Here is a 15861-nt window from a genome sequence, read left to right on the forward strand (position 1 = left end):
GACAGATGTGAAACAGCAAGCAATGGAGGGAGCCCTCGTCCCACAGCTCACACAATAGATTGAACAGTTGGCCATCACATTGAGAGCAGTTACGTCGGGCCAGTGCAGGCTCCAGCAAGTCTCCAGAGGGCCAGAGCTCATTGGAGAGCAGGGGCTCCCCGTAGACCAGATTGGGAGTCCTCGAGGGCCACAAGTGGCCCCAGGGCCCTGCTTTATGGCTATAGCAAAAGGCAACAGACTATACAGTGCAGTCATGCCACCACCACACATGGTGAGAAGCCAGGGCCATGTCCCGCCAACAAGCCCCAGCACTGGAAAGTCCATGCTGTGATGGTTGGGAGGCAGGGGGTGGATGGAAAGGAGTGGGGAGGGGAAGAAACAGGGAGTAGACTGCAGTAGGGATGGGGTGGATTAAGACCAAGAAGGGGTGGTATCAAAGGCAGCACCACCACCTATCCCCCTTCTGGCCTCAATCCACTGACCCTGGGGCAGCCCCAGAAGGTATGCCCCAAGTTGACACACCTTCCAGCTAGTCATTGGAGCAGTAGAAGCTTGCCCGGGCCCAGTGGCGCCACTAGGGTTCGCCTCACTCGGTGCGGGATGCCAGCGCGTCATCCCCCATGCAGTGGGTGGGGCAATACCCCAGGTGGTGGGTGTGGTGATGTACCATCACTCCACCCCCACTGGTTTTTTGGCTATACCTTTTGATAGAACAAAGAGAGAACACATGCTGCATGAAATTACGCATTGAATGATATATAACATAATGAAATTATTCCTCCAAACTGTGATTTTAGTCACTAGTGGTGTCACACACACCCCCAAGGGTGTCAACTTACTAACACCTTATTGCAGCGTTTCTCAAACTTTTAGCACTGGGACCACTTTTTAGAATGACAATCTGTCCATGACCCACCAGAAGTGATGTCATGGTGGAAGTGACATCATCAGGCAAATTAAAATAAATAAGTATAAATAATTAAAGTAAAACAAATAATTAAATAAGCAGAAGCCAGCCCTGTTCCACCAAGTGAATTTCCTCTGTAGTCTGCCTGCAATAACACCCCCCCCCTCCAAAACTAATAAGGTTTACCCAGTGCCCAGTTCAATTTAAGAGCTTCTGTTTAAACCAGATCACTGTCAGGATCCATCTGGCTTTGCAAGTCACAAAAAAGTTCACCTTATCAGCTAAAGCCTCTGTTTTGATCCTTTTTAGTGGGAGGTAGGTTGCCTTCTGGAGCACTTGTTTAGCTTCAGGTGCATAGGATCAGGACCATTCTGGTAGCCTTGCACTCTCCTTCACCTGATCTTCCATGGCATGTTTGGTTACTTGCGAGTAAACACGACCATGAAGCTTAGTTTTGCTTTCCATAGGGCTCAATACATTCATCTGCTTGGAGGGAGGGACTGCCTTCTCAGGTGTTTTTGGGGGCTGCATTCATTGGATCAGGACCATTCTGGTGTTGTTGGATTCCTCTCAGACTGCCCTTTCTGACGGACTAAGGCAGGTTTGCCTACTCGCAAGTAAACGCGCAATACGGCTCACTTTTACTTTGTATTGGGCTCCATGCGTTTTTTGTTCTCCGGTTTTTTGGCCATAACTTTTGATAGAAAGGAGATATTTCACTCTGGTCTTTTGCATTGCATTCTGCTCGAAATTCCACATCCAACGGTATATAATATGATGGGGTTACTCCTAACCACCGTGATTTTAGCACATCACCCCCCGGTGCGCGTCATCCTCCCGGTGTGCGTCACCCGGTGCGGCCCACACACCCCGCACTCCCCTAGCGATGCCACTGCCTGGGCCAAGGGAACAAATGCTCCATTACCTCAAGGAAGCCTTTGGGACAAAAACTCCCCCACAGGATGCAGCATGTACCCCATTGATGTGGTTGCAGTATGTAGGATTGGGATGTTAGCCTCAAAAGTAAGTGGTCCTATGGAGAAACAACATACCGTATTTTTCACTCCATAAGACGCACTTTTTCCCCCCAAAAAAGTGGGGGGGAAAGTGTGTGCGTCTTATGGAGTGAATACTGCAAAAAAAAAACCTCCGCCCCCCAGCCCCGCCCCCTGCCCGCTCTGCTCTGCTCGCCTTCCCAAGAAAGTGTGGGTGGGATGGCAGTCTTGCTGAGCAAGCCCTCCTGTCTACTCAGAAGTAAGTCTCAGAGTCACTGGGGCTCACTCCCAGGAAAGCGTGGGTGGGGTGGCAGTCTTGCTGAGCAAGCCTGCATGTCTACACAGAAGTAAGTCTCAGCGTCACTGGGGCTCACTCCCAGGAAAGCGTGGGTGGGGTGGCAGTCTTGCTGAGCAAGCCTGCATGTCTACTCAGAAGTAAGTCTCAGAGTCACTGGGGCTCACTCCCAGGAAAGTGTGGGTGGGGTGGCAGTCTTGCTGAGCAAGCCCTCCTGTCTACACAGAAGTAAGTCTCAGAGTCACTGGGGTTCACTCCCAGGAAAGCGTGGGTGGGGTGGCAGTCTTGCTGAGCAAGCCTGCATGTCTACTCAGAAGTAAGTCTCAGAGTCACTGGGGCTCACTCCCAGGAAAGCGTGGGTGGGGTGGCAGTCTTGCTGAGCAAGCCTGCATGTCTACTCAGAAGTAAGTCTCAGAGTCACTGGGGCTCACTCCCAGGAAAGCGTGGGTGGGGTGGCAGTCTTGCTAAGCAAGCCCCTAGAGCAGGGGTGCTCATTATGTCGATTGAGAGCTACCAGTCGATCTCCAGGCGAAATGAGTCAATCGCAGGCTTCTCTCCCGTCCAAGCATCCCTAGGAGTGAGCCCCTGGCTGGCTTGTGAGCCCTGGGAGGGAGCCCAGGGAGTGAGCACCTGACAGTTCTGTGTGGTTCTGTGTGCAAGGGGTTTTGCACTGGTCTTGCTGTGATGTCTATACAGAGATCTTCCATCCCCCACACCTTTCCCCTGCTTTTGCACTGGTATGTATGGAGATCTGCCCCCCCCCACTTCCATCTGTTGGTTCTGTGTGCAAGGGGTTTTGCACTGGTCTTGCTGTGATGTCTATACAGAGATCTTCCCTCCCCCACACCTTTCCCCTGCTTTTGCGCTGGTATGTATGGAGCTCTGCGCCCCCCCCCCCACTTCCATCTGTTGGTTCTGTGTGCAAGGGGTTTTGCACTGGTCTTGCTGTGATGTCTATACAGAGATCTTCCCTTCCCCACACCTTTCCCCTGCTTTTGCACTGGTATGTATGGAGATCTGTCCCCCCCCACTTCCATCTGTTGGTTCTGTGTGCAAGGGGTTTTGCACTGGTCTTGCTGTGATGTCTATACAGAGATCTTCCCTTCCCCACACCTTTCCCCTGCTTTTGCACTGGTATGTATGGAGATCTGTCCCCCCCCACTTCCATCTGTTGGTTCTGTGTGCAAGGGGTTTTGCACTGGTCTTGCTGTGATGTCTATACAGAGATCTTCCCTTCCCCACACCTTTCCCCTGCTTTTGCACTGGTATGTATGGAGATCTGTCCCCCCCCCCCCACTTCCATCTGTTGGTTCTGTGTGCAAGGGGTTTTGCACTGGTCTTGCTGTGATGTCTATACAGAGATCTTCCCTCCCCCACACCTTTCCCCTGCTTTTGCACTGGTATGTATAGAGATCTGCTTCCCCCCCTCCTTGTATTGGAATCCAGGAAGATCTGGTGAGGAGGTAGATGTGGTGTCAGCTGTGGCCCCTTTAAGGGTAAGGCCTGGGCATCCAGCAGAGTGTGCTGCACAGCTATTTGGTTCAGAATATTTTTTTTCCTTGTTTTCCTCCTCTAAAAACTAGGTGCGTCTTATGGTCAGGTGCGTCTTATGGAGCGAAAAATACGGTACCTCTCTGCACTGTTCCCCCATAGTATGCACACTGAATGGGCACTTCTCTTCCACCCCTTTACTTGCCATAATGCTGCAAAATTTGCTCATAAGTATTCTTGCAAGCATATTCATCTATATTTGGAAAAAAATGTCCTCAGAGATATTACAGTAGATTCCCAAAAAGAGGAATTATTCAGTCATTGTTTGTTTTGAGGGTTTTGTTGGCTCTGCTGTGACAATGAGCCCATGGGAAGTTCAAGACAATCTTGGGTTGGGAAGAAATCGATCAGAAACTCTAGATCATAGCTGAGGTTTGGCAAATGCCAGTGGAATCAACATCTGTTTGATACATAAGACTGGCCAATATAATTTTTTGTTCAATTGTTCACAGATGATTTGCTGGGAAGAGGTACGAACGTGTTATTTGGCAGTGACACTGTGCCAAAGGTTTACTCCAAATTTGAAGTGAAACCATCAGGTGCTGCAAACACTGGAAAACTGGAATAAGAGGCAGGTTCCCGTGTCCAAGAGGTTTTTCCTCTACCTTTTCTGCCTGGTTCTGTAATGCAAGTCATTATAGCAAGTCTCTTCACCCAAAGTATTTCAGCCTTTTTGTCCTGCAGAATAGCTTAATGGAATTCACCATCTTCCTTCCATGGTTAAATTACTGCACTCTAACTAGAAGTCAGTACTACAGCCTTTTTGGCATAAACATTTGCTTCCCCTCTCCCATCACCAACCAAGTTTCTCCTTTTGGGCTTTCCCAGAATGCCAGGCCTTTCCCTTCACTTGCTCTAAATTCTACAACCCCACAGATGCATTTTACTGATAACTTCACATTATACAGTTCACTTAAGATAGCGGTTTTCAAACTTTCAGGGAGAGTTTGAGCTGCTGTAAGTTCTTGCGGGAGTCGGGGGAGGCAGCGGGGGCCAGGGGAAGTCAGAGCTGCAATCCCCAGGATCGCGCCGCTTGGATCTTGGGGATTGCACTGCTGCCTCCTCAACTGCCTCCAGGCTACCCCTGCCTCTTAAGGTGAAAGTGGCCAGGGCGCACAGGTTAGGGTGTCGTGACGCCCCAGTTTGAAAAGCCTTGACTTAAGAGATACTGATGCTGCCTTGTCTATAACTGACTGTTATGTTTTAACCTCATAAACCTTGTTTATAAATCAAATATCTTCTAACCAACACTTCTGGTGCCGTTTAGTGGGGGGGAAAAATCTTGTACTTCCTTTGTTGATGGTCCTTTTTCTTCCATGTTAAGCCATTTCTCAGCTGCAATTTTTTTATCATGACCTTGTAGGTAAATGAAAGCCTTATATAGATGTCCACCCCCTTCCCTCACACATACACTCAGTGCATCAAAAAGACATCCCCCTGAAAAGCAATATAGCAATAGTAATTTATAGATATCACAATAACACTATTGGAGTGTATGAAAATCAATGCCTAAAGAGTACACCCAGGCTAGATTAGTTTTACAACAGAATGTCTTTAAAACAACAGTGGGTAGAGAAGTTCAGAGGCCCAGCAATATTCCTTGGGGGGAAAGGTTATTTACTTTGTAAATAGGGGCATAACCCTACAGGAAGGTGGATAGAGTAGCATTAAAAGGTCAAGGGGGAAAAATTAGTCGTCATTTTTATTAAGTCTCTCTTGAGAACAACTGTTACCCTGCACATGCCTGATCTCTTCTGATCTCAGAAGCTAAGCAGGGTCAGGCCTGGTTAGTACTTGGATGGGAGACCGCCTGGCAATACTGGGTGCTGTAGGCTTATACCATAGTCTTTCGAGACTGAAGGTTGCCAACCAACCTTGAGAACAATTTAATTTTTTTACATGTTAGACAAACAGCCAGCTTCTGGGAAAGAGAAGTGTATGACTGCCATTGTTATTGTTGAGCCTGTAATGTGCCACATATCCCAAACTGAAATAAATACTGAATCCAGGGCTTAGTGCTCATAATGTATCATATTTTTTTAAAGAACTGAATTTCTAAATTACAAAACAAGCTACGGCTAGCGGTCTATATATTATTGTCAGAGTTTGTTGCCAAAATACAAGGTCTTGGAATTATATTTCCCTGAACAAGCCAGGGCAATGGAGTCAGAGGTACAGCATGAAGACCATACTCGTGAACCATGATAAATGATGGAGCTCACTGGGGGGGAATTGAATGTCTCCAATCCAGTCTGCTGTATCTGATCAAGGAGCCGTCTCAAACAGCATCTTGTTTCCTACAGTGTATAACCAGGCGACCCTGGAAAGCCCACAAGCAGGAGGTAACCAGACTTCTCTCTCACTATTGCTTTCCAGCAACTGGTCTTTCCAGCAACTGGCTCCTATGCACGATGCTGTACCCAAGCATCTGCCTGTAGATAGCTGCTGAATCTTCAGTTGCAAGTCATGCAGGCAGTGGCATAGCTACAGGGGGGCAGCATGGTAAGTACTACAGGAGCCGCAACATGCTGTGTAAGCAGCCCCACCCACTCACTGCAGGAGTGCCTGGCTCCAATGGTGAGTGGGAGAGGCTGCTTACATGGCATGGTGCGGCACCTGTAATATTTACCTTGCGGCCCCCCTTTAGCTATGCCACTGCATGCAGGCCTTCTTTGATAACACCAATCACTTTGGGGCACTAGAGGAAGTAAAGAGGGTCAGGATTCAGCTCCCCCCCAAAAAAAAGCACAACCCCCCAAAAAGCACAGCTTCCCTCTCCAAAAAAGCACAACCCCCAAATATTCAGTACAATCAAATTGCACCAACTATCTCCTAAGACCAGCATATACATTGTGACCCATCAGGCACAATCCATCTATGTACAATGGCCTAATGTATGGGCCAATCAGCTGCTTTTGTAGGCCCAATCAAGCAGCCAAAACAGGTGATTTATTCAGCCCCTGGTTGTCTTCCATACATGGTTGGTGGACTACCTTTGGTTTGGTGGATTGCAGTGCAGCCCTGTGTTAGGGTACGTGTGACAGACCTGATCCATAACCCAGTACCCAGTGCACAATAGATCACATGTGCTGACAGCTTCCACCTATTGGTCATCCTTGCTGGGCTCGGATGCCCATATTTCAAGAAGTGGGCTGCAACCAATGTACTGATTATAGAATCTGTTATTATCTTGACATTGTAATATCAGGCAATATCAAATTTTCCCTGTTTCTTGCAGGATTATCTGACAATGGAGATTTCTGACATATCAGAGCTTCCTCCATTACCACTGTTTGGCTCCTTTAAATCAACTGCCTTTAATTTCATCATAATTACCACCCACATGGCAGGAGAAAACACTAGTTATTTGTTTTCCTGTCAGTATATACTCACATGTCAGTTCAGATTTTGCCAATATTATTTGCTATCCTCCAAAACAAAAGTGCATATAATGGATCATTTGGATTTAGGTTCCAAAATCAGACTTGTGCTGTTCACTGAGCTTTTTGCTAAGCCATTTGCTTTCTGCAGCAAATCAAAATAGCCAATATGATAAAGGCTAAGAGCAGTTCAAAAAGGAACTTTTTTATTGCTTTCTGCTATGAGTTTACAAAACCCTAATTAGAACTAAGCCACACTAAACCTAGAGGCCAGATACTGCCTTTTAGACAACAATTCTTGCAACATTTACAGTATAGCGGTCCTTAGGGTTTTAAAGTAGCTTCATAATTGCAACCTCTTAACACAGTGCAGCTTTAATGGGCCTCATCAACACAAATCTGGAAGGAAAGTTATTACAAAATAAATTGCAATATCCTTGCCAGGCCCTGCAACCTTCCACCTGACCTGAAGTGATAGGATATTAGTATAGCCAACCACTGAGTAGCGCATGGTAGCCCCTCTAATTTTGTCGTGCAGTAGCTGAAGTCCAGATGGGATCTTGGTCATCTGTAGAAAGTGGCAAAGCTGACAACCACACTACTTTACAGAAAGGAGGGAACCAGCAGACTTCACTAGGTAGTCAGCTGCTAGCTGCATGTCACCACCACCCCACAGATTCAGCAACTGCGTAGTAAGACTGGACATAGCCACCAGAGGGCACAGTCCTCTGAAGCTTATCTGACAGGAGATCACACATAAAAGTTCTCCAGCACCAAACACCACCATGTATCATGATGTTTTTTTTGGCTCAGAACTAATTTTTGTACTATCCATTACACAGGGCAACACACATTTTACTCTCTTACAGCCCAATCCTATGCATGTCTACTCAGAAGTAAGTCCCATTATTGTCAATGGGGCTTACTCTCAGGTAAGTGTGGGAGATTGCAGCCTTAAAAGTCATACCTATTCCTGGGTATATTTAGGATGCTGATTTTTCTCCCTCTGAAAGTGATCATTGGAAGCCTTGATTCCCCAAAGTTTTCATTCATCCCAGTAAAGTAAATCATGAAACTTGTGCAAGGCTGGAAGAGAGAATGATTGTATGCAGTACCTTTGGAACACTGGAAATCTATTTTCAGAGAGCCATAGAGAAGAGGGAGATACTATGTATTTCCAGACATGCCAGTAGGACTGTCAGCTGTTTCGTAATTGTAAATGTCTAGCTGCCTTTATGATGTGATCATGGGCCCAGAGCAAAACCTGAAGGACTGATCGCTTGGTTGGCAACTACTAGTTCATAAGGACTAGTGCAAAAAAAGTGTTATAAAGGTAGAAATGATAGTGCCTTTTGATTATCAGATGTGGAGTGCATTTAGCCATTGCTAAACATCTCATAGCATTCTAAGAATTTTCTCTCTTTTAACCATAAATGAAGACACAACAGTCTGCTACCAAGAATTAATTAAGAGTATTGAATCTGAGCTAACCACAATAAGGTGTAAAAAATATTCCATCTCTTTTTCAGCTTTCAAATCTTAACTAACATGGCTCTTAAAAGAGGTCAAGAAAATGAATGCAGAACAGAAAATTTATCAGTGTTCCACATGGCAATCTTTGTATTCCAGATTGTCTTTAGCCCTGCTCGCATAACTATGCCATGGATATGAGTCCTTGGGGGGGGGGGGGGGGACTCACCTGCTGGTCCCAACTTCCATACACTTGAATCCACGAATAAACTCATATGAACAGGTCCCTTGAATTATTGCCATGGTTTTTAAATCCAAACAATACTGGCACAAAAGGATATAGTAAATATACATCATCACATGTCATACTTGTGAACCTGCAAAATAAAAAAGCTTAATCCTCTTTTTTTTAAAGTGAGGAAAAATGTAGTATGAAAAAAGACAGTGGTGGAAATGAACAATTTTTCAATAGATCAGAGATTTACTTTGGCTATGTTCTGTGAAGTTTGTATCTGCGTACATCACAGGTGTTTTCCCAAAGTATTTCACCCACCTAGATTTTTAACAGATGACAACATCTTTGCATTCCCACGGACTAGTTTTGAGCCAATTGTCTCCTTTCGTGTAGTCCCATGCCAACAGAATTCGCTTGGAAATTGCTTGTTGGGGGGGGGGGGAGATTGCTTTCTTAGTTATTTCCTTTGGCCCCAAAATAGCAGTCCTTTCTGAGGACAGGATTTATTACCAATTGTTACTGCTCCATGAATACAGAAAGGATTGTGCAGAGTTTGGCATGTAGGGAAGGGAAGACACAAATCATTTTTCTGATCTTGCCATACATATGCGTACAACTTTGAACAAGTCAACTTAAACTCTTCCAAGCCAAGAGGGTAAAATGTTCAAACAGCAATGATATGGCCATGCTTGGGTTGGGCCTCTGTCCCTTGACCTTTATATGAGTGTCACAACCTGATGCTATTTTTTTTATGTAATTACACCTGTATAGAACCTATAAAAATGAATGAGACTTGGAACAAACAGCAAACCATAGGAAGATCTGATTAAAGTTTAAAAAGAAAAAAGAAAATGTTGGCCCAGGGAAAAGTTTAGGTTTATGTAAAGGGAAAAAACTGTTTTTAGGTTGTAAGAGGGATACATACTACATGGCAGAATGTTACATCTCTTTTTGAATTTTGTATGACTTCCTATGAAGTCTTCCTGTTAGATTGAACCAACATTATTACAGTCTGACAATTTGTGAGGATGTTGGCTTACACGGTTAAATAATCTCTGACTGTTGGACCCAGGGCCTCCAAGAACAATTTTATCAGGGACTACCAAGTTTCTTTAAGGTCCCTTCCCAAAGGGAGAGGACACATAGAGCAGGGAGAGGGTGGTGATGGGGTGGGCAGAACAGGGGCTGGGAGGGGCAACATATCGAATAGTCTTTGGAACCCAGGTCTACAGGGTGTCTTGATGCAGAGCCCAGGTCTTCCTGCCTGCGTTGCATAGGCAGCTAGATATAGTACAAGTGTGCGCCACTTAGCAATGTTTCAATCAATGACAGACCACATGTGTGATGGTCCATCAATTATTTACTGTACAGCTGCAAAACTCATCTGAAAACTCCTTACAGCTGAAAACTCCATCTCTTGCTGGTGGTGGTGTTGGAGGAGGCCCCAGAGGCCTCTTCTGAATCATGCCAGGCCTCCACAGGCTTCAGAACGACCCACAGAAGCCTCCAGAAGCTACTTGCAGTTTTTGAAAGTATGGCTTGCGGCAGCAGCCACCGCCACATGCCCATAGTAGCACCCCCAGCATCCTGCGCAGGCAGAGGGTTCAAGTGCGATCAGAAAATGTAAGGCTCCAGGACATTTCTGGGCCCTCTCCTTTGGCTCCTGGACCCCCTTTTTGACCATGGAGCTGGGTACAAACTACCTCCTGTACCCCCCCTCTGTACCCAAAAAATGTGGGTTCAAAAAAAGGATATGGGGAGCAAACCCTTTTTACCAACATCATTACTCTCCATTTGATTTATCTGAGCATGGAGTCAACACTTTGGAATGGGTTGCCAATATACTCTACCTGTCTAGCAGCCCAATCTTATGCCTGTCTATTCAGAAGTAAGTCCCATTACAGTCAATGGAGCTTACTCCCAGGACATTGTGGATAGGATTGCAGCCTCAGAGCCAATTTTCAGCCAGTTTTCCAGTGCCAGTGAAGCTGTGCCAATGGGGTGTGTACTGTATCCTGTAGTGGGGAGGCAGTCACAGAGGCCTCCTCGAGGTATGGGAACATTTGTTCCCTTACCCAGGGGCTGAATAGTGGCTGCACCAGTGTTGGAAAGTTGAATAGGATTGGGCACTCAGTTGTTATTTCTTGGCTGATTTCCCTATTATATTTTTTCATGCTCAGTTTGATACCACTGGTGCACATTCCAAAATAAATATCAACTTAACATGATCACGGGCTTCAAAAAATGATCTCACCTACTGCTGCCTATCTCCCTCCATTGAATGCTGTTGGCTCAGCATTGATCACAGGTCGAGGAGCAGAAAGAAGAGAGAGTCTTGAGGCAGACCCCCCACCCTGATCAGCACTGCCAATACTGACATGTGTTTGAAATCTGGAGTCTGTTGAATGCTCTTGAATTCCGGAAACAGATTTCTTGCTGCACAGAAGAAGCCATTTGTAAATCCAAGAAAGAGATCTGCCTGTCCATGATGCTCACATGGAGTGGGGAGGTGGGGCGGGGGGAGAGAGTGGCAAACTGATGAGGAGACGCTCCAGAAGCTGCTGGAGGAAGAAGGGGGAAACAACAATCCTGGCACTATTTCCGACTTAGCCATCCAGCTGCTTAGCAAGTAGTCAGGAATGCAGGGAAAGGCAGAATGCACCTCACCCTTTTACCTGCACTGCACCCTCCCTTCCTCTATGCCAATCCTGAAAAGAAAGAAAAAATTCTGTGTTAGGACCAGAATGGAGCAAGCTGGAGCACGTTAAATAGGGTCAGGTTGAGGAAAAGGCCAAGTCAAAGCTGTAGGAAAGGGGGCAGGATCAGGGCAGGATTTCCATGATTCAGCTCTCCATGCCCACCCAGCTGCTTGCCAAACAGCCAGATAGCTGAAGGGACAGCAGAGGCAGGCTTGTTTCATGTAGCCCCAAAATGTCCTCCAGGCCTGCCTGAAGATCTTACTAGATTAGTGCACTCTATACATCATTCCAGAGGCATGACATCTTGCCCTGATGCCTGGGGCAATGACATCATGCTGTCACAGCCTGGTGCTGGGGGGGGGCAGTGATGTCACAATGTCTCATGACATCATTTCCAAGCTCTCCTCCATAAGAAGGCACTAGCCACACACGCACTGCTCCTCCTCCTCCAGGGACCACCCAGAAGAGACTTCCTCTGAGCTGCTTTGTGGCATGAAGACAGTCTCTTCTGGGAACGACCCTAAGCAGGAGCAGCCCTGCATGCATGCGTAGCCAGCATCTCCACCTCCAGAGAGCCTGAAGGTAACTAGCTTTGCACTGCAAGCAGCGCAAAGGCAATCTCTTTCAGGCTTTCTCCAGGCACTACAGGTGATTCATGTGTCCCATTGCTTCTCTCTGGAGTCTGGGAGCCTCCAGAAGAGATGGAATGGAGCGCAGGAAGTGGCTTCAGCTTCCTCCGAAACTAGAGTGGATCCTGGGGCTAACCTTGTGCCCCCCTTGGTGGAGTGCCTGGAGTGAGTGCTCCTCAGGCTCCACCCTAGTTGTGACTCTGCATCATCATCTTCACTTGCATAGTAGGAATAATTCCTATTAGTCTACAGAATATTCTGATTTTTTTTTCAATCAGAAAACTGATTGAAAACTGTAACTAGACACTTCAGTGGGGGAGAAATTTCTCCCCCATATTTTTCTTAGATAGTATGAATTTTGGGGTTTTTTTCATTCTGTATAATGCCATTGTTTTCCATTGGCTCCAGCTGCTTTGATGTCATTTTCCCCAGGCTTTCTTTATCCTTCCTTGATTAGTTATGTGAACAATCTTATCCAGTTAGGAACTACTTAGAGAACAGGATAATGTTACAAAGCTACATAGACAATCAGAGCTGAATGCATGATGATATGCTGCAAGTAAGTGAGGGCAGCTCAAAGTAAGGGCAAGTGAGGACAGTATAAACAAATAAGTTAATATTTTTCAAGGACTGCCAAAAACTATTTTAAACAGGGAGGTGGTTTTTGACAAAGCTGAAATGCTCACAAAAAGTAAGTAGTTTGGGCTCATTCCTAATCATCTTGGCTATCTGGATCATGACTTTTTCTCATAGTGTTTCTTGAAATCCAAGAATACAGAAATGTTTCATATTATAGATATTTTTTAAACCCTAAGCATTATTAATCTATGAATAAGATAAATTACTTTTTTCCTGTGTGTAACATAGAAGATAGAAACTGTTTTTGAAACTATGTATGTGTGCCTATTACCTAATTTGTATAATAACAACTGTCTGCAAGGCCTTGGATTAAAGTCAAATTCTCTCTGCTGCTGTCAAATCACTTCCAAATTAATGCACTTCTGGTTGTTGTTTTTTTTTTAACTTGAGGAATTTGTGCCAGTAACAACATTACTTTCCAATACATATTTGTGCATATGAGTCCAATTTAATTTGATTGCAGTGATGATCTATAGTCTGCCTGTTAATAGACATTTACTAATGTGCTGTTGGCATAGAATCACAGAAGCCTTGATGGTTTTTCTTGTTGCAAATTTCACAGTAGTTTATTCAGTGAAGATCTGTTATCCCTAACAAACCCATTTCTCTACCAGCTGTGAGACACCTATTTATGAGGCTCTTTGATTGACATCACAAAGAATAACTGAAGCAACCAATCAGTTAGACTAACTACCCAATACTACCTTCTCTGGCCATCATCTGCGCTCTTCTTCCATTGGCGCTTATTGCTGTAAAGCAGTCAGCACCAGTCGTAAAAGGCATTCCAGCAGTGCACTGACCTGCACGCTACTGGAGCCAGTGATGGAGCTCCCCAACCCTGCGTCCCAGGGCAAAGGTCCGTGATGGCACCCCATGGGATGTCACTATGCCCCCACATGCAAATCCGCCCCCCCCCAACCTGGAGCTCACGCAGCCTCACGCAACCTCCAGGATGTGTCGGGGAAGCCTCTCTGAGAGAGACTACCGTGGGGTCCTAAAGGCACACAAGTCTCTGCTCCCGGGGCATTTCCTTCATCAACTAAATAGGAGGTCCACCACTGACTAGGGCAGCAGCAGGAAGGCCAGAGCCTTCCTGCGTGCTCCAGAGGAACAAATGCCACTGCTGATGGAGGTAAGGAAATGTGGTGGGTTGGGTTGGAGTGGGGTGGGATAGGGAGGGTAGAACAAATTGGCTATGAGGTGAGAGATGGACAGATCAGGTCCAGGATTGGCCACCAAATCCTAACACCCTTCCCCTTCCAATTCCATGATGTGGGTCCAAGTGGACCTGCTCCAGCTATTTAGCTAATGCAGATTTGAGTAGAACCCCCCCCCCCAAGCCTCAAAGGCTTAAGGAAACAATTGTTTCCTTATCCAGAGGAGACCTTCACAACTGCCCCTCACACAATGCAATGGTAGCTATTTTGGCAGCGCTGAATCAGCGGGGGTGAGAGAACAATAGGATTGGGCTCTAAGAGTGGATTCAGAAATCCATTTTTGTAAGCCAACACACACATGACTCAGTGAGTTCACAGAATGACCAACCTTATCTGAAGTCACTATCAGTGTGAACACACTCATACACATATTTTGAGGAATTGCTGTCCCCATAGCCTGAGCAGCCATGTATACACAACTCACACAGAGACATCAGTTCTCACCAACCTTAAATACCTTGCATACTTACAGTCCAATCTTATGCTGTGTTGCTAGTGTTTCAGTGGTGAAATATGCTTTATGGCATGCACATAGCCACGTGCTTCCAGAACTGCCATTGCATGGCAGCAGGGAGAAGGCTCACCAACCTTGGTACATCAGCGAGATGGGCCTAACAAGGCGAGCGAGTGATGGATTATTGTATTATTGCCAGCTAATGTAAGCCCTCTTATAAAAGGTAGGAGACTTGTCCTTCTTTGTATCTGGTCACCCTCGTTAGTAATAGAGGAAAACAGAGCATTCATTTTTGGGTTCTGTTAGAACCGCTCTGAGGGGTGAAGAAAAAAACAACAGAGCACAACTTGTACCTTAAGAACAGGTTAATCCAGAACAGGATAATCAGAATCTAACCTGTATAGTAAGGATCAGGAAAACAAAATGAAAAGGGAGAAAGAAAAAAAGATGACCCAAATGACCAAGTATTGCTGATAATACAGGAAGATCTATCACTATAATATACTCATTATTTTGGTTCAGTTAGAGAGCAACCTTTAGGAGGACAAGGCAACTCAGGGAGCACATCTCCTGAACTAAATATCATAAGAGCTAGGAACACACCAGCCTCTGTGTAGTTTTCTAATTTGGCAGTGTTTGCTGTTTCTATTGCTTCTGGGAAATTTCTCTGGCATCAGGCCCCTGGGGTTGTTATCCAAATGGACAAGAAAAATTACTGCTGGAGCTGTTGCCATAAACGGTTTTTCTTCCAACCTTTGGTCAATGAGCAATTCTGAACTTCATTTAAGTATACTGGCGCTATTTTTCATAAGAGGTGATGCAGTTTTTCATAAATGCTGGCACATCACTGGAGCCACAGGTTTTGTTTCTTCTGTGAAATCTGTGTGGTCTTCAAGCAGAAAAAGACTTATATTTTTCAGGAAGACCAACTAGGCAAAGATCGGTCTCATAATCTACCTAATGGGGCTAATCTAGCTAAGCTGTTTGCCAAGGCTGCCATCACCCTTGCGGGTAGATGGCGATTACCACTGATGTCAATGACAGTGTTGACACACGTGCGTTCCAGGAGACAAACATGGTCTTCTAAGTTCTTTTCACATTTAAAGGACTCAGCTGTGTTAATCTATTACTAAAAAATTTGTGTCTGAAAAAAGCAAGGTGGGGATCAATCATGGGACTGAGGTCTTTAGCACCTACCCATGAACAAGGGCTTTCCTGCCTTGAGCAGAATTCTACACTTACACAAAAGTAGTACTGTTTATGAGTTTGGCCTCAAACTGCTATGCAGCCAGATGTTTGTAATTATAAACAAATTGGCAGCAAAGCAATCTTAAAGAATTGCCCTAAAATAATTTCAGACTACAGTTTTCTTGCAATCATATCCATTTGT

Source organism: Tiliqua scincoides, chromosome 1, assembly GCF_035046505.1.
Source record: "Tiliqua scincoides isolate rTilSci1 chromosome 1, rTilSci1.hap2, whole genome shotgun sequence".
Lineage (NCBI taxonomy): Eukaryota > Metazoa > Chordata > Lepidosauria > Squamata > Scincidae > Tiliqua > Tiliqua scincoides.